Raw genomic sequence first — 15887 nt, forward strand, 5'->3', positions numbered from 1 at the left:
TTCAGGCTCTTCAGTCTCCACAATTAAAGTTCAACTGGCGGCTATATCTAATTTTCATGTTTCCATAGAGCCTTCCTTAATGGCTAACAGACTTTGCAAGTCCTTTCTTAAGGGAGCCTGGCTCCTCAGGCCTCCTATGGCTCATCCTGTGCCCCCTTGGGACTTAAATTTGGTTCTGGCCTCCTTAACTGCCCGTCCCTTTGAGCCGGCAGCCACTTGTGATATAAAATTTCTGTCGTGGAAAACCGCCTTTCTAGTGGCAATAACTTCTGCTAAGCGGGTTTCAGAGCTTCAGGCTCTCTGTTCTACTCCTCCTTATTTGATTTTTCATAAAGACAGTTTCCCTCAGATTGAATCCATCCTTTTTGCCTAAGGTAGCATCCCCTTTGTGCATTCAGCAATCATTGGAGCTCCCCGTTTTCTTTCCAAATTTTTCTAATAGAGCAGAATATACCTTCCACCAGTTGGATGTTCACAGGCAACTGCGTTTTTACTTAGATAGGACCAGGCAGACATGAAAATCTAACCAACTGTTTGTGTCCTTTGCGGAGAATAGGTTAGGTCTACCAGTTGCCAAAACCACCATAGCCAAATGGATTAAGGATTGCATCTCTTTCATTTATTCCCAGTCAGGCAGAGAGTTACCTTTGCCATTTAAAGCTCATTCTACCAGGGCTATGGCCACCTCTGTAGCTTTTCACTCCAAAGTTTCAATAGATGATATTTGTGCGGCTGCTACTTGGTCTTCTCCGCACACCTTCATTTCTCATTACAAGGTTGATGTGGCTTCCCGAGGCAGAGCTTCATTTGGTTCCGCAGTTCTCAGGAGTGTGTTCCAATGAGCCACCTGGGATTTAGGTGCTAGGGATGCTGTTCCATCAGTTATGAATGTAGGCGAGATAGGATCCCATTACATCTTTTAGTTATGTACTTACCATAACTTCAGATGTATGGGATCCATCTCGCCTACATTCATACATACCCACCCTCCTTCCCCCTACCTTTTGGATTTGGAGGAAATACTGCTTTTGCTGAGCTCTCCTCTGGAAGGGCTCTAGTTGGTTACAGTTATTGGTATGTGTTTTCTGTACCTGTATGAATGTATGAAAGCAAACAAACAAGATTTGGGGAAGCAGGCGTGGTGCATTCTGGGATAAGGGGAAGCCCAGCCAATGAGAGACTTCGTTCTAGTATATAGTGGGCGAGTCGGAGCCGACGGATCGGCTCCGAACCCATCAGTTATGAATGTAGGCGAGATGGATCCCATACATCCGAAGTTATGGTAAGTACATAACTAAAAGTTTTGTCTTACTTGACAGTTTACTTTTTATAGTGGTTATCTATTCTGCAGCTTTTTTGGTGGTCAGCAAACCCTGTTATGGCAGCTAATTCAAGATGTCCTGTGACATGTCATTGTACTATACAGCCATTAGTTAGCAAATGATGCCCTCATTATTAGCACCTTTCCAGTGCAGCCAGATCACGTGAGAAATAATTATCAGAATAATGTAATGGTCTGTTTATATTGCATTGCACTGTGTTTACTCCAATAGACCTGAGTTTAGCAGAAGAGTATAGTTCATATCTCTTAACTATTTAGTATGCTAATATGACATGATTAGGCTACAAAGTGATTTTTTTGCAATACTGTGTTTATTACTTGTTCATCATAAGCTATGCACATGATATCCTCTAGTTTTTCTGGGCCAATGGACATAGTCTTTTGGCCTCGATTCTTTAGGTAGGTACTCTAGTCTCTCTTACAAATCTGAGTGCTCATTCAGTAGGTGTATGGTGCAGTCATGCGACTTCCCCAGCTAAACCTCATGAGAATTTATCTGGTCACCTTGCTTCTGCACTTTAGCTGCCATGATCACCATATTAATATTTGTTATATTATTGGCATTCCTTATGAAAGATATGGAATGCCGTTAATTTGCCGTCATTGCTTTTTATAGGTCATCAGAATTAAAGCCCTGAGTAGCTACATTTCCACCACCAAAGGATTCCAGCCAACTGGTCTCCATCAAATGTCCTTTTCCTGCTTCATTTGTTGAGCCAATGAGTTTCACGCTGGCACCACAGCATCTCAAACATCCATTTGTACTATCTAGGAAAATGCAAGTAATATACAAGTCCTAGTCGAATAGTATAAGGCAGCCTCCTTAGATGGCCATTCGCATTCTAGGTAAATGGAAGTTTTCTAGCTACTCCTACTTAGTCGTGAATTTAGGATAAGATCTGGACATCTCATCTCTCTCTCACACAAGTTGTCTGCAGTACCTGAAAAGTGAAATATGGTGCAAAATAGATTAGAATCTAACTGCTATAAGTCATGACTAAAATAGTGTCCCCTTTGGCTTCAAGGCTTTGAGAAAAAGTTTGTTTTAAGTAGAAGTGACCCAATAGGAGCAAATCATTTGTGTTGGAGTAATCTGATTCTGTCCAGTAATGCCATAAGTCGTCAACAACAGTTAGAAAAAAAAGGCTTGGATTTACAGAGAGCCTTATGTTATATCTTCTCTGTATGAGACTGAATTTGACAGCCATTTATTTCATTGTAAGAAAAAAACAGAAAATATTCCTGAGTTGACCACCACGGAGCTCGAAGATAGCGTTGAAACCTTAATGTTGAAAATTTAAAACTTTAGGCTTTATTTAGACATAAAACTTCATTTAAAACCAAAGGGTAAAATAGAAGAATAAATATATTTTCCTCAGTGCATAACCTAGATAGGTGCATCCTTTGATTTTCCATTATATTCTTGAAGATATGACTTGGGTGATATAAATAATGGTTACGCCAAGTTTCCTTGCGATGTACTCCTGTTTGGAGACCTTGCGTGACATCATAGCTAATTTTAACATCCAAAAAGTCAATCTCTTTATCTGCGTATTTAACTGAAAATTTAAGGAACTCTGTGGTAGAGTGCAAATAGTCTATGAATGCTTGCAGATCTATGGCCTACCCCATCCACACAATAAAAATATCATCCACAAAACACCCATAATATAATAAATGACTTCTCCATGGATTCTTCGAGCATATTATATTTTGCTGTTCCCAATATGCAAGTGCCAAGTTCGAGTAGGTGTTGGCACATGGTGTGCCCATTGCCACCCCCCATGTTTGTAAGTAGCACTTATCACCATAAAGAAAAATGTTGTGAAGAATGATATCTAATAAGTGACAAATAATGTCAGCATTAAACTTCAATTCATGTGCTAAAGATCTTGCTGCTTCGATCCCATAGTCATGAGGTATTAACATGAAAAGATTGTTAACATCCAATGTTACCAAGAGCACCTTAATTCCCTGTTGGATTGCATTTATTTTATCTGATAGGTGTCTTTAAAAAGTACCAGTATCTCCGATTATGGAATGTATTCTTGATAGTTGCTGCTGTATTCATTCTCAACATACATGGAGAGGGGTTCAGTCACCCAACCTCGTCCTGCCACAATTGGTCTTAATGGTGGGTCCTTCGGGTGTTTATGGACCTTTGGCAAGCCACTTATAGTTGGAATAATGGGATGGTCCACACTAAAAAAATTGAACAGTTCTTGGTTAATCCTACGCTCCATGAGTAATGCATAGATATCATCATTTACTTGTTTTATTTTTCTTTCCCGTACATTTTGGGATATAACTTCATACGTTCTGTTATCCTGTAACAAGGATAGCATCTTTTTTCTGTACCATTCAGCTCCCATTACCACAATGGCTCCAGCCTTATCAGCCGGTTTAAACACTAAGTCCTGCCTTTCTTGTAACTTGGATAGCGCTTTACTCTCATCTGATGTCGTGTTCATAAAGCGCATTTTGTTCATCTGGTTATCCCTAAGTTTCCCTACTTCATTTTCACATAGGCGGACAAATGTTTCCATGGAGGGATGATTAACTGGAACAAATGGACTTGGTTTTCTGTATGTCCGTTCATTAGTAGAAGAGCTATTCCCAAAAATCGATTTTAGAGTTATCTCTTATTGACACTAGGCTTAAGAATATAAAAATGAAAAAGTTAATGAGGGATTTCAAAGATTTTAAAGATGGCAACATCTTTGAATGACTGAGGGAAGAACGACAGAGTGTAGTTCAAACTATGAACCACACTGCTTTAGAACCGCCTAAACAGCCATCACGGGTGGATACTTTTACAAATGGGTCAACCCTGGACGCAGTATCTACAGCCATATCGAATGAGTCTCCAATTACTACCTCGACTGTTACTATGGCAAATTTAAAGCCACATTTCACACATATTAACTTAGTGCCCAGTACATCCACAGGCACTATACCGAAGGTAGGGGCTAACCATACCCCTTTTCACTACCAATTTCCTGTCCCAGTAAGAGACAGGTTTCAGAGAACTGGTCAAACTCAGAGTCAAGAAAGAAAAAGGGAAAAATATTAATAGAGATTCCAGAAGAACAGTCCTTGGTGATTAACTTGTCAAATGAACACCTGGATAAAGCAAGTATTAGTATTTTGTCTAAAGGACTGACATTTATTCCCTAATTAACTTCTGACGTAAATGAGTTCTATGTTGATATAAAAATGTTTGGTAGGAATTTAACTCTAAAATCGATTTTTGGGAATAGCTCTTCTACTAATGAACGGACATACAGAAAACCAAGTCCATTTGTTCCAGTTAATCATCCCACCATGGAAACATTTGTCCGCCTATGTGAAAATGAAGTAGGGAAACTTAGGGATAACCAGATGAACAAAAGGCGCTTTATGAATATGACATCAGATGAGAGTAAAGCGCTATCCAAGTTACAAGAAAGGCAGGACTTAGTGTTTAAACCGGCTGATAAGGGTGGAGCCATTGTGGTAATGGGAGCTGAATGGTACAGAAAAAAGATGCTATCCTTGTTACAGGATAACAGAACGTATGAAGTTATATCCCAAAATGTATGGGAAAGAAAAATAAAACAAGTAAATGATGATATCTATGAATTACTCATGGAGTGTAGGATTAACCAAGAACTGTACAATTTTTTTAGTGTGGACCATCCCATTATTCCAACTATAAGTGGCTTGCCAAAGGTCCATAAACACCTGGAGGACCCACCATTAAGACCAATTGTGGCGGGACAAGGTTGGGTGACTGAACCCCTCTCCATGTATGTTGAGAATGAATAAAGCAGCAACTATCAAGAATACATTCCATAATCGGAGATACTGGTACTTTTTTAAGACACCTATCAGATAAAATGAATGCAATCCAACAGGGAATTAAGGTGCTCTTGGTAACATTGGATGCTAACAATCTTTTCACGGTAATACCTCATGACTATGGGATCGAAGCAGTAAGATCTTTAGCACATGAACTGAAGTTTAATGCTGACATTATTTGCCACTTATTAGATATCATTCTTCACAACATTTTTCTTTATGGTGATAAGTGCTACTTACAAACATGGGGGGTGGCAATTGTCACACCATGTGCCACCACCTACTCGAACTTAGTACTTGCATATTGGGAATGGCAAAATATAATATGCTCGAAGAATCCATGGAGAAGTCATTTATTATATTATGGGCATTTTGTGGATGATATTTTTATTGTGTGGAGGGGCAGGTCATAGATCTGCAAGCATTCATAGACTATTTGCACTCTACAGAGTTCCTTAATTTTTCAGTTAAATAATCAGATAAAGAGATTGACTTTTTGGATGTTAAAATTAGCTATGTCACGCAAGGTCTCCGAACAGGAGTACATCGCAAGGAAACTTGGCGTAACCATAATTTATTTCGCCATAGTTTGCACCCAAGTCATATATACAAGAATATAATGAAAAATCAAAGGATGCGCCTATCTAGGCTATGCACTGAGGAAAATATATTTATTCTTCTTATTTACCCTTTGGTTTTAAATGAAGTTTTATGTTTAAATAAAGCCTAAAGTTTAACATTTTCAACATTAAGGTTTCAACGCTATCTTCTACCACCGTGGTGGTCAACTCAGGAATATTTGCTGTTTTCTTTCTCACTTGTTTGCACCTGGGAAGACCTGTAGCAGCTAAGGAAGTTTTTTTCTGCCATTTATTTCATTGTAGTTTTTGTGACTGTAAGATTGGTAGTTTATGATCCAGATCCATAAATTAGAGGGACCTCATATGAAAGGATGCATTATGTTTTTACTTAAAAAAAAAGTTTTTCAGGTACATGAATTGGACTGAAGACCATTTTTAAGCATAATCTAAGTCAATGGTATAAAGAAAAAATACTGCAAAATGTATAATTATAAAATAACAGCTCGTTAATATCCAAAAATGAACACACTGATTGGGCAGCCCAACCATTGTGCCCATTGTAAATCATGCATATACCAAAAGAAAAAAGTCTGGACACTGGAGTACCATTGATTGAGCAAACTTTTCTATTAGCATATACTGGGTGGGGGCACCAAAATAAGGAAAAAATCAAGTACACTTTACAAAACTAAACTAAAAACATACCTGATTTTCCATTTGCTGTCCTGGAAATATCTGATCTGAAGTAATTAACTTCATTTGGTCATCAACCTGTGGGTGTCGGATCAGATACGGATCTGAGCTGGCAGCTTTCCAAGATAAGATCTGAGCTCCAAGCTCCTCCCCTTACCCATATTACACTGTAACCTCCTTCCAACCCTCAGATCACATTTGCAGCGGCTTCGCCAAGACGTGATCTCTGAGCTCCAGGCAGGTAGATCTTTTTGGTCTAGCTTTAACTGTGCAATTTAAGTGTGTGTGTGCATGGTTTAGTTCTTTCCCTTTGTTCCTCCCTCAGTTTTACTGCAAAAAAAAAGTTTAGAGTTGTAAACTTTATCTTAGTGTAGGCCTCCCCTTCCAACCCTTGGTGTGTGTGTGTGTGTGTGTGTGTGTGTGTGTGTGTGTGTGTGTGTGTGTGTGTGTGTGTGTGTGTGTGTGTATGTACCTTTATCTAGGTTACTAGTTAGCCTTTGCTTGTTGTAGGGTGGCTATGTTGGACTCCCAGAAACTGACTTTTTCTAAATGTACACAGGGTGGCCATAAGCTGTCACCAGCCGATGGCCACACTCTGTGTATCGTGTGTTTTGGGGTTCCCCACCTTACTTTGGGCTGAAAGATTTGGGCAGCCTTTAACCCTCTGGCTGTGCAGGATCGCAGGGCCAAGTTGATTCTGGCTGGTCTTCTCCCAGCGGAATCGGCGGCTTCTTTTTCTTCAGCCATGGTTGTGGCTGTACAATCTTCTGGTCCTCTTCCCCTGTCCGGGACTCACACTCCCACTTCAAAACAGGGTGACAGAGAGACCAGGAAGGAGAAGCACAAAGAAAAAGAAAGGGAAAGAGAAAAAGAGAGAGATAGAGACAAGGAGAGGTGTCGTAAGAGACCAGCGGACTCGGATCCGTCGCTCCCCCCCTGCCAAAGTGGTCTCTATTCCAGAAAAAGTTCCTAGGCCGTCTTCCCCTTGTCTCCATTCTCCAAGATTCTCTCCGGAGCCAGAGGAGGAGGCTCAGCCTACTTTGTGGTCATCCTCGCATTGGCCCTCCTGGCCGGTGTCAGTGGCATCCTCCAGATCCACGAGAAGCTTTTCTGAAGCTGACATGGACTGGATGATGAGAAGGTTCTTGCAGACTCAATTGCAGATGGGAGTGTTGCTGGCTCCCTCTCCCGCCGAAGCGAGGAGTTCGGCTCTGATGTTCTCCCCGATAGCTCCTTCTCTGATCCATCCCCAGGTTTCGGAGTCCCTGGATCCAAGGAGCCCCAGAGTCAGGGGGTTGTCACCAATGGTTCCTCCAACCTCGATGCTGGCCATGCCCTCGAATTTGTCAGAGCCTATTTCAGATCCGAGCTCTCGGAGCTGAGATCTGAGCATCGGATCCGAGGTGATGAGTGTGTCATCGGCTCTGTTGTGGTTGGTACATGCCATCCCTCTGGGTCCGACTGTTCCAGGCTCGGCTCCGATCCCCTCTTCAGATTTGAGGGGCACGGCTACTGTTTTCACCAGTTTCTGGGAAGCCGGTTCCCCTTCAGTCTTTAACATTGTATAGAGGGTTTTCTTTGAGAATTGAGACCCCTCACTCTTTCCTTGGATTGTGCCCCTGCTCCCTCACAGTTGAGTATGTCTTCTGTCATCCAGTCCTCCCAGGGACAGTCTGTGTCTGATACGGCTCAGACGGTTCCCCTCGAGGAATATGAAACTGTTTGAGTCCACCCTGGAAAGCCCACCCGGGGAGGTCCCTCACAAATGCCAGTGCAAGATGAGGCACATGAACTCCCCTGAGTCCCACACTCAGGATACCAACTTGGAGGAAGGGGAAGGCTCACCCAGATTGCCTCCCGAAGACATCTCCTTTGGAGACATAATGGAAATTCCCCGCCAGAGGGGAGTCTGGTCTGCCCAAAAGCCTTCCTCGGATGAGTCGATATTCCTGGAGGCGTTCGATGCAGGCTCATCTACCTCTTAGGTATCCCCTCCCGGCTGATTCTCTGGTGGACCTCATTACCACCAGAGCTTGGAAGGAACTGGACACTGTAGAGCAAATACCAAAATGGCCAGATAAAGTGTTGAGTCTTCCTTCTGACAAGCCTGCATGGAGTAAGGGTTCCCCAGTTGGTGGTGGTGGCGGCCACCAAAAAGGAACTGGCACAAGAAAGTTCCTCGGTCCATCCTCCAGACAAGGAGTCTAGGGCGATGGATCGACTCGGAAAGTGGATGTATGCTTCAGCTACCTTTGCCATAAGGGCGCTGAACTATATGGCCCACGTGATTAGGTTTCAGTGTGACCTCGTGAAAGAGTATGCAGAGTCTCCCCCGGAGTCCATTTTGGCTGAGGATAAACATTTATTCTCAGCTCGTAATGGCAACTCTTAAGTCGGTTACTAAGACGTCCATGCGTTTACTCTCTCACGCCGAGGGAGCCGCTAGGGCGGCCAGGTCTGGTATTGCCATGAGGCGTCATGCCTGGCTCCGGCTTTGCGACTTTTTGGAACCTTTCAAGGCATCCTTCACGAATGCCCCTTTTGACGGTTTGACCCTGTTCGGGAAGACCGTCCGAGACATGCTAGTCCAGAGTGAGAAGGACGGGAAGATGCAGTTGGCTGTCAGGATCCGCTTCTCCAATCCTCAAAGGTCCTTTTCCAGGAATCAGCGAGGGCAGAAGAAGTTGTGGTTCTGGAAGTCTCTGCATTCTCAGGATGCTCTGGACTCCTTTTCCCTTAAAGGCAGAGGGGGACAAGGTGGACGCCGGCCCAGAGGCAGAGGGGGACCGAAGAACTTTGGGTCATGGGAACCCTTTTTGGATCGACCCACACAGCAGCCCTGAGGGGTTGCCCGACTGCTCCACTCTGGAGGCAGTCGGGGGGTGTTTTTCAAAGCACCTAGCTCAATGGGAGTCCATAACATCAGACTGCTGAGTGCTTCGAATAATATCCAGAGGTTATTCCATTCATTTTATGAACAGTCCCTTAACCCCAAGGCGCCTCCCGGATGTTTCACCAATTCAAATGGAGGCGGCAGCTTTGGAAATAAAAAAGCTGCTTGGCAAAAGAGCAATCCAGCCGGTCCCCACAGACCAGTCTGGATCAGGCAGCTATTCCAGGTTTTTTTGGTGCCAAAAAAGATGGGGGACTTGAGGCCGATTCTTGACCTATCCACAATGAATCTGCCCATTGCCAAGGAGAAGTTCTGGATGGTCACATTACAATCCATCCTGTCATTCTTGCAAAAGGAAGACTGGATGTGCTCGGTAGAATTCAAGGATGAGTACTACCATATCCTGATGGACAGGCGATCCAGGAGGTTTCTCCTTTTTCACCTAGGAGCCAATCACTACCAGTTCAGGGTCCTACCCTTTGGTCTCACCACAGTCCCCAGGGTTTTTACCAAGGTCATGGCAGTTGTAGTAGCCCACCTGAGGCTTCAGGGCACCCAGGTCTTTCCATACCTGGACGATTGACTTCTCACCACCCCCGCCAGGCATCAACTTATTCAAGCCAGAAATTCCTTTCTTCGGTTATCAAATCTACTGGGTATTACAATAAACCTTACAAGGTCCTCTCTTCAGCCTGTTCAGATTCTGGACTTCATAGGGGCGAGAATAGATTCTCTTCAGGCCAGGATACTTTTGACTCCAAACAGACTTCGGAACCTGACCCTTCATGTCCTGGCACTTCTTCAGACTTTTTCACCCCAAGCAGAGTTAGTCCTGAGAGCCTTAGGGTCCATGGCAACAGCCATAAATCTGGTTCCTTGTACATGTCTGCATATGAGAGTGTTACAGTGGACGTTACAAGTTCATTGGTCTCTGTTATACTAACCCCTAAACTTCCCGATTCCTCTAACCAAAGTATGCAAAGCTTCACTCGTGGTGGATTCAGTCCCAGGATCTTTGAGAAGGACGCCCCTTTGTTACGTCTCCGCCCCAAGCTACGGTGACCACAGATGCCTCCTTTCTAGGGTGGGGGGGCATTGCTTGGGCAGAACTGTCCAAGGCACATGGACCCCAAACAAGACCATTCTGCATATCAGTGTTCTGGAGATGAGGGTAGTCCTTTTAACATTGCAGGCCATTCATGCTTCTCTTCCTCTGGGAACTATTGCGATTCAGTCAGACAATATGTCAATGGTCTGGTATATCAACAAACAGGGTGAACCAGGTCCTACCCACTTTGTTGAGAGGCCATGAGAGTGTGGGAATGGGCGATCTCCACCAACCGTTTTCTGATAGCAATGCACATCCCGAGCTGGTCCAACATTTTAGCAGACAAACTGAGCAGGACTATCCTTTTGCCCAACGAATGGTCTTTGAACACTTATGTAGCAAAACAGATCTTCTGCAAGTGGGGTTAGCGTTGCTGCGATCTCTTCGCATCGGCGTCCAATGTGAAGTGCAGCAAGTTTTTCGCTATGATTCCCCCTCGGGGGGGGGGGGCCCTGAGACACTCTTGTCCATGCTTGGCCACCTGGTCTTCTTTATGCATACACCCCGCTACCTCTCATGACAAAATTCTTACAGTAAGATCGGTGGTTGGGGAGCAGGATTATCCTCATAGCCCCGTTCTGGCCTCTTCAGATTTGGTTTCCCTCCCTACAGTCTCATCCTGTAGCTCCACCCTGGATTTTGGATCCCATTCTGGATCTCATTTCTCATCCCTCGGGAATTCCTCCCCCAAATCTGGACAGCCTCAAGCTTACTGCTTGGTTGTTCCAGTTCCATTAATTGCCAGGACTCCCGGTCTCACTTCCCCCGTTAAGTCCATTCTGGTGGTGGCACACTAGTCCTCTACCAGAAAGGTGTACTGTAGTAAATGGAAGCGTTTTTCCATTTGGGCTTCTCAGAGAAATTTGGATCCCCTTACCACACCTGTTCCAGCGGTATTAGAATTTTTGTTTCAAATTTTCCAGCAGGGGGCCAGCTGTTCCACGGTGAAAGTCCAGCTGGCAGCTATATCCCATTTTTATGTAGGAGAAAATTCAGGTTCTCTAGCTGCTGCCAGAATTTGTAAGACCTTTATCAAAGGTACTTTTTTACTGAGACCTCCTATTAAGCTTCCTTCCCCTCCGTGGGATTTGACCTTGGTTCTTCAGGCCTTATTGCGCCTCCATTCGAACCTGCAGCATCATTTGATTTGAAATTCTTGTCATGGAAGACAACTTTCCTGGTGGCTATCACCTCAGCCAGGAGAGTGTCGGAGCTTCAAGCCTTATGTATGAAACCCCAGTACTTAGTTTTTCATAAGGATAGGGTGTCTCTCAGGACTAACCCTTCTTTCCTCCCTAAAGTCACTTCAGAGTCAAACATTAATCAGTTTATTAATCTCCCAGTATTCTTCCCTAACTTTCAAAATAAAGGGGAACACAAACTGCATTTGCTGGACGTTCACAGACAGTTACGCTTTTACTTACATAGGTCTAAACCCTTCCTTTAATGTAGTATGGTACACAGAAGTGTATCGTAGGCATAGAGTAAGTAGTACATAAATAATAAGTAGTCAATATAACTAATAGGTGATAGTATTATACTGGGATCCAGTGGCTAGGTTTGTAAAGACACTCGGGTCAGTAGCCTAGTAACATCCTATGAACCTAAGTACAAAGCTTGTCATCTTCAAGTTAAAGGCAACATAATGACTTCATTTTCAAAGGATGAAGTATGAAATGGTGTCAGTAAGCCCTACTACTATACTATGTCTTTCGGCTTTCCCGGTTAGGGGTCGCCACAGTGGATTACCGGTCCGCAAATTGATTAGCAGTGGATTTTTATGGTGCTGGGTTGCCAGCCCAACACCCAACGTTCATGGAAGGCACACCCACACGCACCAACGTGCATGTCTTTAAAGCTCACTCAGCCGCAGGGAGGACATGCAGACTCCACACAAAAGGAACTACAACCGAGAATCAAACCAAAGAACCTCTTGCTGTGAGGCGACAACGCTAACCGCTGCACCACCACAGCCTGGTATTAATAAGCCCTACTAAGGAACCTTAGTGAATTATCTACTATTAGCCTTAAGTTAAAAAAAATGAATGATCATGTTTGTTTGTTCGACTCTTCATAACATTAACCATTACCTTTGATTTAAGTGCACTCTTAGCTATTGTGGAAGGCAATTCCAGGATGCATGTGCAGACATAGAAAACGCCTTGTCAGTGTCGAGATTAAATGCTGGTCTTATTAAAGCCATTGCATGAAGATTGTTCAACCTTACTAAATGTACTGGTATTCTGGGACATACTTGGATCAGTAGTCTGAATTAAGCAGTTTGAATATGACAGTCATTTAGCAGTAGCAGTACTTTCCATTTACAGGCAGCCAGCTGGCGTTAGCTGTTGAGGCATGGATGTTCTATTGAATTTCACAAGAGAAGTAAACCTGAATATTTTGTTTTCTTTTGTTTGTAATGGTGTGTGTTCTGAGATAAGGTCAGTGTAATGATTGCTAAGGCATATTCCAGTCGGGGTATCTATCAGGCATCAGGATATTTATGGGTGTTGAATTCCATGCCTCCAAGGTTAGCAAGTTACTTAGCTTTTAAGACTATTAAATCAGCATTAATAAAAACCTTTCTAAATATTTGTTCTGTGTGTAGGTAATTGAGAGTTGTTGATCGAAATGGATACCCATGTCTCCCTACTAGTGGATCCCAGAGTGTCAGTAATAGTGCTAGTATCATTTCAACTATTTGCTCTGCATGATAGCTAAAAGAAAGTTGTTGATTTAAGTGAACATCCAAGTATCTCTGGGATAAAACCTGGACAATAGTGGATTCCAGAGTGTCAACAATGGAGAGCTGAGGATAAAGCTATAGATTGTATGGAACTAAATATTATAACTGCTGGCTTACTAAAATTATCATTTTTTTGTTTGTTTTTGTTTGTTTTTGGCAAGGAGCCAGATCCATGGCATACTCAAATCATCCTTGAATCTGTCCTGTAAAACTAAGGGCATAAATAGCAGAGTTTAAGATTAATATACTATCTGCACTTTAGCTAGATGTAAACCCGTTTTATTATGTCTGATTTGAATGTAAGTAAAGAAGATAATAGCACTACAACTGTCTTGTTTCATGAAATAGTTAACTTGCAGGTAGAATTATTGTACTTTAATATATTACACTGTGTAACAAGAAGATATGGATTCATATTCTTAGGCCATGTTACTACACAGTTTTTTTTGTTATCTTGCTAACGCTATGGATCAAGTTAAGGGTTGACAGGGAGGAAAGCAGAGGGTATAATGTATCTGAATCTTAATTCAATTCATCATAAATGGTGTACAAACACAGCTTAAAACTGGATATTGGCTGGTAAATTGAATTAGAAAATGGTTGCAGGATGGTATGCAGAGAAGAGCATTCAATGAGAAGGATCACTGAAGAGCGGTAGGAGTCTATCTTTGGACCAGCCTGGCTTAATGTCCTCATTACTGGCTCGTAGGTGGGGTAAGGTAGACTGTTTTACCTTTTTTTTTTTTTTTAATGTGCAACCAGCTGTAAACTGGTGAATGAGTAATAAAAGTAGGTGACATAGTAGGAGCTCTCTACAGTGCAGCAGTGGTTGCAGAAAGTACAGAAGCCAGCATCCAGAACTCTATAACCCAAGGCAGAGTAAGGTTATATGGTAAACTGAGGGATAAAGACTGAAACAAAGCGAGAAATGGTTGCACAATTAGTACATTTTAATATCATAATAATCAGAAGAAATGCATGCACTATTAAGAATAATAAGAAATAATTGTGCATTGCTTACCTAGACTGCTCCTTTCCCTGATATTTGGGTTGCAAACATTGCCATATATATTTTTTATTAGGATCTCTCAGCCATTCATTTCTAAACTCAATGATACCTTTAGCATTTACTCACTGGGATTATGCCTTCTTCAGCTATCTTCAACTAAAACTTGCTCTATGTCAATAGTTTCCCTTTCTTGCAAGTTCATTTATAGGTTCTTAGGTAGAGTATTAGGCTATCTGCACTTGTGGGCCATTTTAAGCCTAGCCAATTCTCCTTACAAAGGTGAGAATCAAACCCTGCACTTTTTGTCTGTGAAATAAACATCTTAACCAACCCCACCTGGAAAGTGAAATCAAACCTGCACCTTTGGCACTGGAAGGAGCTCATTAACAAGTCAAAGCTTTAGTTTTCTGCACTTGCTGCCTTATGCAGTTCCTTGGGTCATTGGTCTTCTCCCGGTCTGCTTGTCTCATTGGCATTGCCAATGGCCCCGTAGCTGTGATGCAACACAGTTTCCAGATTTACTGCCCTCCCCTTTTTAATCCAACCTTTATGCAACATATGGCCATGTAAACTAGTATTCTGATGTGGAGAGGCCTGAAACTGGAAGTTACATGTGGAGAGAATGATCCATCTCATGCATTTACTCTTGATGGAGAATGCTAGGAGGCATACGAAGCATGAGTTTTCAGATCATGCAGATACACAAGCAAGATAATAAAAAGGTGACAACTTTCAAAAAATGGGCTAAAAACAAACACGACTTGTATATTTGTGTGAACGGGGAAGATTTTGCACAGATAGCATATATGATATCTTTCAAAAGGTAAAATATTTAGGGATGAAAACTGTCATGAATAATAACCTTCTGAAAAGGTGATGGTTAGAAATGAGTGCCTGAAGATAGTTTGGTAGAGAATTATATGATGAGGCATTTATTCACCGAGTGGGTGATCATGCCTCAGACTGAATTGTATGTGCTGAAATCCCAGTCATATTATTCTGGCATGCACTGGATTGTTAAATATTTAAAATGTAGAGGTACAAAGACAGGCCTTCTTGTAGTGTATTATTTAGTACATTTATAACTTAAATTGGTATTCATGTATTGAAGATAGTAGTGAGACAGTGGTTGAGGTGGCAGCAGTAAACTCCCTCTTTGGTCACTGGATGTAGAATGAGAAAGAAAGGAGTGTACATTCATTTAATGTCATTTGATCAGTTCTCAGTGATTCTGCAGATTTGAGAATGCAGTTGTATTTCCACAATATGATAAATGATGGACAAAAAAGATAATAGATCCAATAAAACTGAACCTAAGACATCTAAAGCAAGAAGCAAAGAAAAAGACTTCAACACTAAAATTGAAAGAGCAGAGAATAAAAATAAATCTTAAGAGTACAAACAAATTCTGTACCCCATACACCCGCTTTAAGTATAGTAATTCCACTGTGATACAACCACAGACAAAAGGCAGGTAGCATGAGAACACAAAAGCATTCCCGCTTCTTGTCTGATGCATTCTGCCGCTGAATGCAAAGAACTCCAGCTGCTCCTGCAGTTCAGAAACTACACACCATATACCCAGGAGCCCATGCTCTACAAATGGCACTAGACGCATTCCAGTGCTAAAGCAAAAAAATCTTCAGTAAAGCGTCATTGTCACTGTACGGAGGGC

The 15887-nt window shown here is 42.4% G+C and overlaps 1 protein-coding gene across 4 annotated transcripts in view; it reads left to right on the plus strand.

Annotated features, from left to right (window-relative positions):
* STS (steroid sulfatase) overlaps positions 1-15887 on the plus strand; it is a 1313520-nt gene that overhangs the window by 245609 nt on the left and 1052024 nt on the right. The gene's annotated exons all lie outside the window — the stretch shown is intronic.

This window comes from Protopterus annectens, chromosome 5.part0 (genome assembly GCF_019279795.1).
Source record: "Protopterus annectens isolate FY-2018-M chromosome 5.part0, PAN1.0, whole genome shotgun sequence".
Classification (NCBI taxonomy): domain Eukaryota; kingdom Metazoa; phylum Chordata; order Ceratodontiformes; family Protopteridae; genus Protopterus; species Protopterus annectens.